At 31.2% G+C, this 15312-nt stretch overlaps 1 long non-coding RNA gene across 1 annotated transcript; it reads left to right on the plus strand.

Moving 5' to 3' along the window:
* The first annotated feature begins 11622 nt into the window (after window positions 1–11622).
* Window positions 11623–15071, plus strand: LOC109617258 (uncharacterized). Its single transcript, XR_002198403.3, has 2 exons — window positions 11623–11739; window positions 14733–15071. It is a non-coding gene; the product is annotated as an uncharacterized lncRNA (long non-coding RNA).
* Window positions 15072–15312: the final 241 nt, after the last annotated feature.

The following is a 15312-nucleotide window of genomic DNA, read 5'->3' on the forward strand; positions in this document are numbered from 1 at the left end:
TATCAAAAGTGAAATACATGTAGAAATCTGTCAAACTGAAGTGTAGCTTCACGGGAATGTTAATATCACAGGCGGAAAGATGTAAAATAAGAATTTTTTTTATCGAACTATGAAATTAATAATTAGAATCGTTTTTATACATTTATAAAATGGGAGGGCGAACTTTTCATTATAAACTTTATACATATTTTAGTTGTTACTTCTGAGAATTTTCTATCATAACGCAAACTATATTGCGAAACCTCATCTTTAAACTTTTCTAAACATGATAAATTATAACAATTGACGTGTTGCAATATAATAATTTGATTGAAATCAACATTAACCATATTTTGTTTTGTTTAATTGATAAATTGAATAATAAAGAAATAAATCTTGTCACATGAAATTATTATTTTGCTCCAGTTACAGAATGAAGACAATTGCTTTTGTTTTTACTGTGTGTCTGTTAGTATACACATGCACCTAATGTTCAATGTGGAACCAAAACAAACTGTGAAGATGCCAGCGCATCCTGTAGAAATATATGTTACTAAATGCGCTACCATCAAAGCCGCAGAAGCACCGAGATAATTACACAACGCAGATATTACGAACAATGTTTGAATACTTTGAGTACATGTTACAACGGTCGCTAGCTAAATGACGCATTGATCAGTACATCGTAACTGATGTGTTTGAGACAACCAATGTTGACATTAATTAAATAATATGCAAAATTAAAAAAAAAGTGTTTTTGTTGATTTTTGTCTGTATATTGACAATAATGCAGATTACTTGCGGGATTTTCAAAGGCCCATGTGCGGTTTTATGCATTTTTTGCCCCCAAAATTAAAGTTTTATAAAGCGCTTTAAAAATAAGGGTGAAAATAGTTTTAATCATATTAAAACTAAGAGTGCAAAAGGTTATCACCTTAGTGACGTCATAGTGTAGAAATGACGGCGTCATGAAGATTGCTTAAATTGGGGGCAGATATTAGACCATACCGCACATAGTCCTTTGATTTGATAATTTACTTGCTGGTATATGTTTACCGTTGTATCCCAGAAACCATTTTATGGGCAAAATCAATGCACCAAATACAAAGGCCGACAAGTGTCAATCTTAATTAATTAGAATATTTTAACTCGATCCTTATACCAAGTTAGGATCTCGTTAAAACGAATTTGTAATCTATTCATCATACGAGTTATTGAACTTGTTATAACGAGTTGAAACTCATAACGAGTAAGTTGTCTTTTTATAACAAGTTAATATATAACACAATACAAATGCAGGCACACATACATGTATCTGACGAATAGGTGGTGTACGCTCTATCCCGTTTTATTATTTGATTTTTTTTTTGTAAAAACGATGATATCCTAAATTTCTGGCAATTCCTTAAATCATAAATAAACGGTAGAGGGAGAATTGCACTTGGACAGTCAAGGGGGGGGGGGCGCTATTAGGGATAATAATCATGTATTTAGTGTAAGTAATAAAATTAATGTTATTGAATAATAAAGTGTCATTGGCAATGTTAGTAATATTTATAAATTTATTGTAGGTTTTTCGTATACTTATTATTTGAGAGTACTAAAAGTATAGTCACACCCTGTATGACTTTGCCAGTTATAATTTCTTCTCTACCGATATGGACTACATACAAATAATTATATTCATAATGCATTTCTTGCACAATTTTGGCGATGAAACCAAATGTATTGCTTTTAAAGAAAATGGAATAAGAAATAATAATCGACAACGACTTTTTTCAACTGTTATAAATATGGGCGAACTTTTGTTTTAACCCAACATCCTTCGAATAATGTTAGCTTTGTTGCGGTAAGAAAAATTACAATAATGTATTTTCTCATTCATGAGTTTATTTCGAGAGTGCGATAAGTGAATAAAACTTATTTCATCCATATCTACAAATTAAAATGAAGAAAAGTAATTGAAGATCTATAACAGAAATATCTTGGTATTTTTTTAATTACTATGGGATCAGTATCTGGTTTTCTCCTGTTCTATGGAGTCAGTAACTTTAGTTGGGCTAATATGCATGATATTTTAATTTTTGCAGGTTCATGAGGACAAAATGATTTGCGTGATGAATAGATAAATACCCTTTCTCATTATACGTTGGGGATTGAAATTTAGTGATGAGAGGGGGGAGGTCGGAAATCGATTAAAATTAAGCCTACACGAATTCAAATCATTCCACATTAGATACATGTGCTGTCTAGAGCTAAAATTAGATGGATGTGATTTTCAATAATAATTTAATTCGAGAACAATATCTTTGCAATATGTTCCTAAGAAATGAAAACTTGTACTTGATTAGATTGAATTTATGATCATTTGTTTTCTTTTCTTTGTTTTCCCTTTTTAATGATTTTGTTTAAACGAAAACAAAGTACAACACGACATACATACTGAAACGGGTTGCCAAACGTTGTGTTTGAAACGTTAAAAACGTATTTTAATCTTTTTAAAAAGAGACAACCAAGGCAAGCCCCAAACAATCACTTCATGATAAACGAGTTTGAGGACTGAATTGTGTTCATGAGGCATTTGATATGATTCTCACCATAGGGATATGAAACGTGCCGTTGTTTTACCTAAATTCTACAAGGTACGTGACAGTTTCCTGTAAATATAAACAATGTGGACAGATGTGATCCGATCACTATACAAAAAGGTAAACGCAAATTGATTAACGTGTCCGCAAAGTAGAATGTTTATTTCATTAAATTGGATCACATTTGTTACAATCTACGATGGAGTCATTATCAGGTGTTGTTCTGATATCCTAGGGTACTAAACTGTAGACTATATAAATTAAAACACACGAGTGTCAAACTGGAGTACAGCTTCACTGAAAAAATCAAATCAAAGGCAGAAATAAGGTGAGTCATGATTTCTTTCATTTATTTATTTATTTAATAATTTTTTGCATTATTGAATTATGAAATAAAATATTAACATTATATAAAAAAATGAATATTTTTTAATCTTAATAAATTGTTTTTTTTTTTATCTTTCTGCCATCTTTAGGAACGCATTTTTTTAGCAGTGAGAACTAACAAAGATTAACGCTGAATGAATGTTTCATTTAATAAGCCGATAGAATGTTCATTATCTTTTTAAGTTTTTGAGAAAGTTGATGTTTAACAGTCACGCTTTATTGTTCGGATGGAACGAAGTCTTTGATGTATCAAGTTGAATTTACATAAGAAGATATAAGCACTGCAAAGCTTTAAACAAAGATGAAAATGATAAGCAACGTTCATTCATTCAACATTGCGAGACAGTCTAATAATAAACTGTAATAGCAGTTATTTACACTGGTGGTTAAATACGGGTTTTCTTTAGTCAAAGAATACACATGATTATAAAATAAGCGGATGCGTGATTTACCTCTCAATGTTTTTAACCTTATGGTTTACCACTCAATGTTTTAACCTTATGATTTACCGCTCCATGTTTTTAACCTTATGATTTACCACTCAATGTTTTCACCTTATCCTCGGGGGTATTTTACGTGGTTTAAAGCTTACTGCATAACTAGTGTATATTCACAACACGCATAAAAATGTCTTTTACAGTAATTTCACAAAAAATGGTAATGAAGTATTGCTTTAATGTATATTTTTTGAGTTTGTTGAAATGTTTTACCATCATTTATGCATATTTTTTTCAGTAATAATATGAAGCCATTTTTTTCTGGTCTTAGCTTTTTGAAATAGTTCATTTTAAGTTTCTAAAGATCATTTGTTATTTTTCAAAGAAATGCATGAGTTTGCTATGACGGTCAACTCTTTACGTCGAATCCTATTGTGACGTCAGCAAACCCGCGATCTATGTTAAATAATAAAGATTGTCATGGTGCACTATAATAAGATTGACAAAGATTCACATTAACCTTATTTTGTCTTGTTTAGATGACAAAATAAATTTTAAAAAAATCAATGAAATGGTCATAACTTTCTTGTCTCATGAAATCAATATTTTGTTTCAGTTACAGAATGAAGACAATTGTTTTTGTTTTAACTGTGAGTCTGTTTGTACACGCATGTACCGGATGTTCATCATGGAATCAGAACAAACCGTGTCACTGCGCATGTGAAGACACCAACGAATCCTGTAGAAATGGATGTTACTTAATGTGCTATCGTCAAAGGTGCAGAAGCACCGAGATAATTGCACAAAGGAGATGTTACGATCAATGTTTTAGTACTTTCAGTACCTGCTACAACCGTTGCTAACCATAGGACACATTAATCAATTCCATTAATGTGTTTGAAGCAACTGAAATGGACATTAATTAAAGAATATGACAAATCTAAAATATTTTTTGTTGATTTTTTTTTGTTAAATGACATGATTCCACTCTAATTACCACAATAATGTAGTAAATATTTAAAACAAGATTTAAACAGCAATTTTAAATACAGAAATGATGAATATTAATAAAAGAGATTTTGTCATTTAAAATTGGTTGCACGTTTCATATAGTATGATCAAATTTTTGAAAACTTGGCATTGAAACAGATTTGTTTATTTGAAATCAGAAAGCGATATATTATTAAGATATCTAACATATTATTTTATAAGTTTAAAGGAAGCAAATAGTCGTGTAGATCCAACAGTTTTTGAGAAATTGACAGTTTTTAAATAGCTTGATTTAACAATAAAGAAAACAAAACCATTTTAAATAGGTAATATTTGAAATAGTAGTTCAAAAGAAAAAAAACTTCGTTTTTGTAAAAAAAAACAAAACAAAAAACCACACACACAAAAAAGAAGTAAATAAAAATGCAGAGTACGTTTGTACAATCACGGGTTTTAAGACGACATTAATATAACTGATATATGACTATTTTAATAATTTTACTCCAAGAAGTGTTTTGATGATTAAATAAAAGATATTTTTGCATTGTAATGTAAGTGTATAAAACACTATTTTTGTAGGGAAGTCTAATATATTGAAAGAAAATTTCAAAAAATAATTTAACCGTTTATTATTTTAACTAGACTTTGACGGGTTGACATTGCATATGATATTGGACATTGACGAAATAGGTACATCGACACACCGTATTGTTGACATTTACATAACCAAGCTTAAAGACTACAATAATGCTTTTTATTTCACTACAGTCTGCTTAGTTAGAATAATCTAACTGTGTCTTGGAACAGGCCTCCACCACAGTTAAAATACCTCCCATATACATATTACGTTTTTATGGCATTGCAATACAGTTGACTCCGCTTACCATATGATGAAACTGTGCCATTTAGTCAACTGAAATATGACTGAATGGTTACTGAAACGTGACTTAATGACACAGATATGCCTTCATTCACATTTTAAGACCGATCTAACTTTTGGGAAAATTAACTATTACTACTGTAGCTTGAAAAATTGCTTGATTAACCAATTAACTTAAGATTACCTGACAAGCTTTCATTTTCCCCCTCTAGTTCCGGCGTTGACTGAATCTACCAATCCAAGGCATACTTGAGACAATTTGGTTTTATTAAAAATAAAATTCTTAAAAAAAAAACATCAAATAACCCACAAGAACTGTGCTTACTTTTGCTTAATTAAGCACATTTTCCCATTGCACAAGCTGTAAAAAGGACTGCTGTAGTCAAAAATCACACTTGACAGGTACCCAAGCCACCTGCAGTGAGGCGTAATTCTGTGTCAAGTGCTATTGGTAATTTTCAAAGTAGTTTTGGGGCTCAGAGTGGTCTTACAAGCTTCTCATTAGTGTTAGTGTCTAGCATGTAAAAAGGTTTGAAAATCAATTGACAAACGTATGCAATTCAAGAATTCGTTATTTCAAATTCGAAAGTATTCTATTATAGGTCCTAAATGGGCTTCCGTGAGTTCGAATATCAGAGTAGATGATAATTCATTGATTTATAGTACAACAAAGTGTTAGTTTCTTTCCCTTTTAAATGTAATGGCTGTTAAGCGGAGTTACAAGATGCATACCATAAACTAAATGTCAATATAACATTTTATTTCTAGTTTAAATGCGTACAACTTTTAGGTTTTAAAAAACATTCTAGAATAAAAAACACTCTTTCTTACGGGTAAGGTGTTACAGACAAAAGTGTATCTTCATCGTTTCAATAATAAAGGCGCATCACTTGTGTAAAAAATTAAGGAATACTATATTGTATAATAAGATATGAATTCAAAATAACAGAAAACAAATTTAATTCACCACTGCATAGCATGTTTATTTCATAGTATTGCATTTATACATTTTAATATCATTTCTTAGCATTAAATTATCTTAGCATTCCATTTATTTCTTATTTGTCATAATATTGCCTAACTTACAATGCCATAGCATAGCATACTATACATGTACAATTTCTTTTTGGTTTCAAAAGATTAAATTGATTAAGATAAATAAAAAATTTAAGTTTTAACGTTTTACATGTATTAAACTTGATAAAATATGTGTATATATTCTTAATTGTAATACATAATTTACAATTATCAAAGACACTATAACACAGTAAAAATTAAACTAAATCATCCGTACTTTTTGTTAACGATTTGAATGTAAGTTATGTCAATCTTTTGTTGTAAGAAAAATGCTTGAATGGTTTAAAAAAGCTAAATTTAAATTGTAAAATTAATTCAACCGACGTTGATTTGATACAAAACTAGAGATATTTGTTACACGTCAGATTAAATCGCATTAAACATTTGCACTTCTCTAATCCCGACTTTAAATGCAAAAGTTGCATGCTATGTTTCCCAAGAAAACATGTGAATCACAAACAAGTATACAATGCATATTCTGGTCATCCGAGTTAATGGCAAACAGCTTGTGTCGTCTTCGTTTGTTAATAGACTGCTTGAACCATTGAACGCTTAACCCGTCCAGGGGGTGATTTGACAAAGTATACAGTTTAGAAAATGACTATTGACTTCGAGTATAAAAATTTAACGTGTGTATTATGACTGCCTGATCGATCTACTTTTCACTATTAATTTTAAGACTAGTTTATAAACAAACCACAACTTTGACGTAAAAATGTCATATGATAGCTTAATTGTATCAAAACTTAACTAAATAACAAAAACAAAATTTTGGCTTATAACATGAAAAATTTACAAACGATTGTTTATGTCATACGATTTATCTATAAAAAAAAAAAAACTATTAATATTGTGTGTTTTTCTATAAAGTCAATTAATTTATCCGCAGGTTAAATTACACAAGAAAGAGGTGTAAAATATATGCATCACATGCATATGTATACAGTAGCTAAGATTTCTTTTAAAATATTTTTCTATTCAAATAAGAGTTACTTCTATTCAAATCAGAGATACGCTTTTCACTTGTAACACGGTAACACTTGGTAAGGCGACTCTTCTACTGTTGAATCTAAAGTTGTGTAAGAACCTGCTTCTTCCACTGCTTTCAAATTAGTATACGTTTGCGATGCTTCTTTATTTTCAGACGACCGTTGCATTTCTAAACGAAATCTATTGCTTTGCCAGATCAATACCTGTCGTAGCAGAAAGAAAACAGCAAGTAACGAAATCCCAAGCAGAACTGAAAGAATAGCCACTGCAACCACTCCTGTTGTTGTCAATCCTGTGTCTGTAAATTATTTTTTTTAAACCAGCAATTGATAAATATATTCATGTTAAATGGTTGTAAACATTTTTAAAGGGGCATGGTCACGATTTTGTTCAAAAATTATTTTTCTGATTCTAATGTGTACAATGCTTCAGTAAGGCATTTTCAATAGGCAACCAAAATTTGAGGATCATTTGTTGAGTTTTAAGTGAGTTACAGAGCTTGCAATTCTTTGCCATTTAAACAAATCGTTTGTTTACATTTTGAATGTTGAGGTGAAAATTCCAGGTTTTTGACCTAAAATGAATGCATTAAACGTTAGAAACTGTTTATGTATGCTTTAAATGAATAAGATCGACAAATCAGCTTGAAAAAGATGTTTTATTGATATATTCAACCTATGTAATCAAAAAACAGGGCACGAGCGTTGTTTACATTACGAAGAGTTGTGAACCTCATATCTTGCTTATATTTTTACGACTGACCCTCAAATTTCACTTGATCATTAGAAATACATTCCTAAAGCATTGCAAATAATAAAAGTAGTAAAATTGAATTTGACCAAAATCATTACCATGCACCTTTAAAACTATAAAAAGTCGATGGGAAATGTAATTGTCATGAAATTAAATTACAAAAATTGCATACTAGTAACAATGTAAGAAGTCCTCGCTTATAAATATGATGTCACATAAGAAATATACTGGCTCAAGTTCAAAATAAGACAACAGTGGTTCTTATGTCAAATACTTTTTGCGTAGCAATTCAAAATTACATATATTATCTATATAATTAATCGGGTTCGACATTAAAGTGGTGTATTGACGGTAGTTTTGGCATATTAATTTTTGGTATGCAAGAAGTTTTTTTGGTTTTAAATGGATAGAAATGTACTTTCTAAATTTTACAATAAAAGATGGACAAGAAATAGATTGGATATTTATTCACAGCTTGACAAGTCAAAAGGTTGACAGGTTGACGGTTGACGGGTAGCCGGGCCGGCGTTTACACAGGATTAAGGGTTGACGTGTAGGCTGGCCGACGAGTTGACAGGTCGACGTGTAGACAGTTGATGGGTTGACAGGTCGATGGGTTGAAAGGTCGACGGGTTAACAGGTTGACAGGTCGACGTGTACACATGTCGACGTGTAGACAGGTTGACGGGTTGATAGGTCAACGTGTATACAGGTCGACAGGTTAACAGGTCCACGTGTAAACAGGTTGACAGTTTGAGAGGTTGACGGGTAGACAGGTCGACGAGTTGACGGATAGACAGGTCAACGTGTAGACCGATTGAAATTTCCGACAGGTGATAGGTCGACAGGTTGATGGACTGACAGGTAAACGGGTAGACAGGTTGACATGTCGACAGTTGACAGGTTGACGGGCAGACAGGTCGACAGGTATACGGTTGACAGGCCTATAGGTTGACAGGTCGACATGATGACGGTTGACAGGTCTATGGGTAAACAGGTCGACCTGTCGATCATTTAAATGTCGACCTGACAACCTGTCGACCTGTATTGATAGATTATTGAAACATCATTTTTTTGTCTTAAACTAAACTTGACCCAATATACTATACATATATTTCACTTACATATGTACTTGTACATTACTTGTAAAATGTTTTTAAAGCCAGTGAGATAGAGACGAACGATAGAAATCCTTGAAGAAAAAAAGTAAGTAAAAATGGCAAGTTTAGTAGCTTTCAACATTTTGTGACTAATAAGGACCGATGACCTTGTTTACAGGAAGAATAGATAGTATATCGATTATTTCTTGTTCATTAATACACATACTGTCAAACATACTGTCAAACATAAATATTTCTTGAGGTAATACAGAGAAATCATCATCAACACAGGCGATTGAAGCAAAATATTCATTCAGTGCGTTAATCTTATCGATATCGGAAAACTATCTGTGTATTGTAAAGAAGGAATTTCCGAGAGTGGTTTTGTTTTAAAGGTGTCCCTCAGAATTTTGCAGTAATATTTTGTGTTGTTTATGTTGTTGTCAGTGAGCTGTAATTCAGTGTTGTTATGATATTTTTATATTGCATGTTTTTTTCATGTTGTTGAACTTATTTTAATGTGTCTGAATTTATCCCAGTCTAGATGAGAATTACTATTGAGTGCTTTATGTCTAAGTCTATTTTTTCCTAAGTGTTATATCCAAATCAGAGTCGAACCAAGGTTTGTCTTTAGGTCTACTCGTTACCGATTTTTCAGGTATACACTCTCTAACAAGTTCCAGATTGAATCTCAGGTGGTGTTTTCGATAATAGTATGAAGTCTTGCTTGTAATTTCCGAATTCTTGTAGTCCCAATTTTTTCTAATGTAAGGTTTACTTTTTATGATACCCGTTTTTAGAAAAATATATGTAGCTTTGTAATCGCTCAATGTATTGTCTGTGTTTATCACGCCTGGATGGAGAGACACAAGGTTGGAGTGAAAAATGACTATAACAAACTGTCAACCATCTCAAAAATCCACACTACGAAATACTTGTTCAAAGCAACACGGACCTCTAAAAAGATAGAGGTAGGATCAGGTGTCTAGGAGGAGTGACCATCCTCTGCTGACCGTTCACACCCGCCGTGTGCTCTTTGCAATTTTCGTAATCGGGAAAAAAGGAAAGTCCGTAGACAATTAGGTGATTAATTATGGTCTAACCATTAGTATGAAAAACGTCAGTCAGCATGCGACCCATTGGAAGATTGTATTTGCTGACAAGGTCGTTGTATCGACCATACGAAAAGATGACTTCAAACGAGACTGAGATGACTTCAAACGAGACTATTGATAGTCCTGTTTTATCAAATTGTTTGTCAGTAGCTTGCCTTGCCTTAGAAACTGTTCATACGATTTACAAAATAAATTTTAAAAAAAAGGTTTTTGTAAATTTTGAAAAAATATCGTGTCCCTGAGACCGTACGATTTCTAAAGCCTATAATCTTTATTTTTATGGCTTATTTGAATTATTTTCTATCTGACTTACTATGATCCGATAAGGTTTGTATGCTTTGGAACATCCAGTGAATTTAAATGTACAAATATTTATGCCAATTTGAATTATTTCACAAAAAAAAAATATCAGTTGAATCTCTTTTGTTATTTCGTTTGCCATTTTTTTTTCAACAATTTATTTCTAGTTCTCACCGATTATATGTCTTGATTTACATTAAATTATTACTTTTATTGGTGGTTGCTTCACAATTCCATCTGTAACATTGCTTACAAATAATGAATGAATCAACGTTCTGATTACATAATGATTTTGTTTGGAAGAAAACAAAATAAAGCACAATAAATACACTGAACTGCGTTGCTAAATGCAGTGATAAAAATGTGTCAATATTTAATTTGAAAAAAAAACCACCCAAAGGCAAACACGTTATAGTAAGTCCATGATGAACGAAATTAATAAATGAACTTGACATAAAAGGTAATAAATGTTTTGCTTCGTTTGTTTTCCGCGCAGGGACTCAAAACCTGCAATGTACTTTAATATTTTGTTTTAAAGCTATTTTGGTTTAAAAAAAACAAATTGAAAAACCAAAGTAACCCCCTTAATGTCAGCAAATATGTTTATATTTTTTGGAATAGCATTTTTATATTCTTGTCACATGATGTCATTTTAACCGGTCTTCACATGAATTCTGTGTTTATTTTTTTTTAAATTATCACGTGAAATTTTTCACACACAATTTTATTTACAAGTCCTTGCTTGTGATATGAAAATTAAGTGTATAAGGATGTTAAAAACATTCTGAAAAAACACAGAATACCGGAGTAAAATATAAAATGCGTTTTTGGTAAATCGCAGTGCGAGAAGAGTAAATATATATCTAAGTACTTGTATGTAAACTATTGCAATGGATATGTTGATGTTTGTTTCAGTGGAATATTGATACGAAAATGCAAATTGATTAACGTGTCCACAAATGAGAATGTTTATTTTATTAAATTAGATCACATTTGTTACAATCTACGATGTAGTCATTATCAGGTGTTGTTCCTATATCCTAGGGAACTGAGCTGTAAGTATATAAAGCGAAATGCAAAACTGTCAACTGTCAAACTAAAGTGCAATTTCACAGGAAAGTTGTTATCACGGGCAGAAAAAATGTAAGTGAAGACTTTTTTGCTTTATTCAACTATGAAATTGTCAATAAAAATCGTTATTATAAGTTTTTACCTACGAAATAGGAGGTGGATCATTTCATTATGAAATTCATAAATATTTAAGTTGTTTGATGGTTTTCTATCATGACGCAAAATATTTTGCGAAACCTCTTTTGCGAAACCTCATCTCATATCTTAGTCGAAAACTGCATTTCAAAACTATGCTCCAAACTTTTAAACGATCTAGACGAACTTAATTTTACTCAACACAATAACAGAAGAGATCAATTTGAATTAATTCATAAACAAGTATTCCTTTTAAAGGAATGATCGGCAATAATTATATATAGATAGCTAGAAGCAATCAACATGATCAGTTTGATGTAAATTAATTATGAAATACTGTATTTTTACAAAATATAAAATATTCTGAATCTGTACACCATAATTTCCTTATTATAAACCGTAAACAAATTTATTTCGAAATAAATTTGGAGAAAGCCGTTCGTAAATCCTTGTCTTGGTTTAAATTTTTAACGTAATTATTAAATGTTAATGTATCTTCTTCTTCTTCAGAATACTAGGTAGGGCTCTTCAAAGATTATTAACACGTACACAAAGAGAGAGTTGTATTAAAATAATTTAATTCGACTGAAAACATTGAATGCCATCATAACTTGCTATTAAGGTCGCAATATAACGTAACCTTGTTTATAAATCAAGCCATCTTCCTAGCTACTATTATGCAACATTAATAGATCGAGGCCAGTTCATTGAGCATCTTCCAACGATCGAGGTCAGTTCATCGAAGTCAACTGCATTACTGAATGAATCTTTCGATCGAAATTCTTACGCGTGAGACAAAATGTGCATTCTTGAATTAACAGGTCGAACTGTATTTAATGTATGTTTGCATCTCTTAAAATCAATGAATGGAAATAAAACTGAGTAAAATGTTATATAAATACTAAACCAAAGCTTTAAGTTTTATAAGAACTACTTATGCCGGCAGAATGTGTGCGCACGTGGAAGCATTTGCCGGATGCCTCATATGGACACAATAGTAATCGGCCGAAGCCGATCACAAAAATAATCAATATGTGTTTTCGGCCAATTTTTCGCAAAACAACTTTAAAGGCTTTATTCGGAAAATTGTTTGCTTCATGAATTAAGTAAATGTGTAACACAATTTGCAATTAAATACACAGCATATGTAGCAAAATGACAATTAATCAAAGCACCTATTGTTATAAGAAACATATTTTTTTAATATTCTCATTCTTTCGAATGATTTTTCCGTGACATTATTAACTGGTTAATAATTAAATTGATAACACATATTTCGTAAAAGATGACGCGGGGTCTCTTCCTCATATAAGGCATAAAATTACAAATGATATCGCACGATTATTCAATAATATTGATATCGGACCAATAACAATCAAAATAGTATGCATTCTTTAACAAACAAACGTGAGATTATAAACGGATCAAGGCGAAAGTCCAAGAAGGCTGCATGATTAAGTCTGTCTCATATTCTTTTAAAATGGAATTTCATTTTACATTTATTTACATCCTTTGTCAAAATGTTAAGTTTATTCAGATTTCATAATGATTCGTTGTCAGTCAAACAATTTCAGCTATATGGAGTTAAAGCGTTAAATTGCTGACCATAGCGCTCGAAAGAAAGTTGCACTTTATTAAATAAGAAATTAAGACCTTCCGAAATTATTACTTGATCACACATAAAAAATGTTTAAATTGCTGAATTGTAAATTTGGTCACTATTTAAGTGATTAGATGAGTAACAATAAAGGCATTTATTTCGAACATTAGTTTACTTTTTTATTGTCTTATGCATAATTCTTTAATCACTGATTGACGGACTATACACATGTATTACATATGTAGTTTACGAATGCTTGATTTTAAACACATTTCTTCTCTGTTTTATTTTTTAACAATTGAGTAGCTAATTATACTCAAATCAATTTACTAGTCTATAGGTGTGAAACCCTCTCTTTGTTCACCAGACTCGTGTACCATGTGTATACATACCCCAGAGATTTTTTGCATTAAATGTTGATAATTAAACACTTTGACATAAGTTTCACATCGGCTGGGCTGCAGGTACCCGTTAACGTTTTAAACAATTTTACAAAAACCTTTATTTTCATCACGTCGTTAGCCCGACGTCATCAATGTTTTTACGTCTGAGAACCAAAAATGAAAATGCGCTGGTTGACAAGACTAACTGGTTAACACATATTAGAACATGGGAATCTAGTTTAAATTATTATGAATGTTTTCGAATGCATAAATGAAATTAATGTAAGGTTGTTAAGAGAAGAAACATTGCTACTTTTTTTTTCATGAAACTCAGTCATCATTCAATGCAAAAACAATTACTATACAACTCTTGAAATATTAATAAGTTTGTTATCGTTACTATACGATAACTAGCTAAATCCAAAAAAATTTTAATAATAGATCGGTATTTGAAAATACAGAATTTATGATTGAGAAACGAGCGAAGTTAATGCATACGACTCAATTTATTTACAATGTACTTTTCTAAACATGATTTTAGATGAAAGAGTTTTAACGCACATTCATACCCTATAGAACTAAATACGACACTGTATGTGACGTCGCTAGATTTTTAGCACTTGATTATTATAAATGTTTGTATAAACTGCAATTTAGCTTTTTGAAATATACCATTTTATGTTTCTAAAGATCCATTGTTATTTTTAAATGAAATGTATGAGTTTGCTATGACAATCAACTCTTTACGTCGAATCCTATTGTGACGTCAGGAAACCCGCGATCTATGTTAAATAATAAAGATTGATGTGGTGCACTATAATCAGATTGACAAAGATCCACATTAACATTATTTTGTCTTGTTTAGATGATAAAATAAATATTAAAAAATTAATGAAATGGTCATAAGTTTCTTGTCTCATTAAATTATTTTTTTGTTTCTGTTACAGAATGAAGACAATTGTTCTTGTTTTAACTGTGTGTCTGTTAGTACACGCATGTACCGGGTGTTCAATCTGGAACCAAAACAAACCGTGTCACTGCGCATGTGAAGACGCCAGCGCATCTTGTAGAAATAGATGTTTCTTAATGTGCTACCGTCAAAGCTGCAGAAGCACTGAGATAATTGCACAAAGCAGATGTTACAATCAATGTTTCAATACATTTAAGACCTGTTACAACGGTTGCTAGCTAAATGTAAATGACGCATTATTCAGTATATTGTAACTGATGTGTTTGAGCCAACCAATGTTGTCATTAATTAAATAATATGCAAAATTAAAAAACAAGATTTCGTTGATTTGTCTGTATATAAGTCGCGGAGAAACATTCAGCTAACTTGCGGGATGTTTAAATTTGATTTGATATTTTACTTGCTAGCTGTACACTTTTACTGATGTATGTCAAAAATCATTTTATTGGCAAATCAATGCATTAAATAAAGACCGAAAAGTCTAAATTTCAATTAAGTATGATAATGTTAACTCGTTATACCAAGTTAGGATACCATTAAAACAAATTTGTAATCTA

The sequence above is a fragment of the Magallana gigas genome, chromosome 4, assembly GCF_963853765.1.
Source record: "Magallana gigas chromosome 4, xbMagGiga1.1, whole genome shotgun sequence".
NCBI classification, from domain to species: Eukaryota; Metazoa; Mollusca; class Bivalvia; order Ostreida; family Ostreidae; genus Magallana; species Magallana gigas.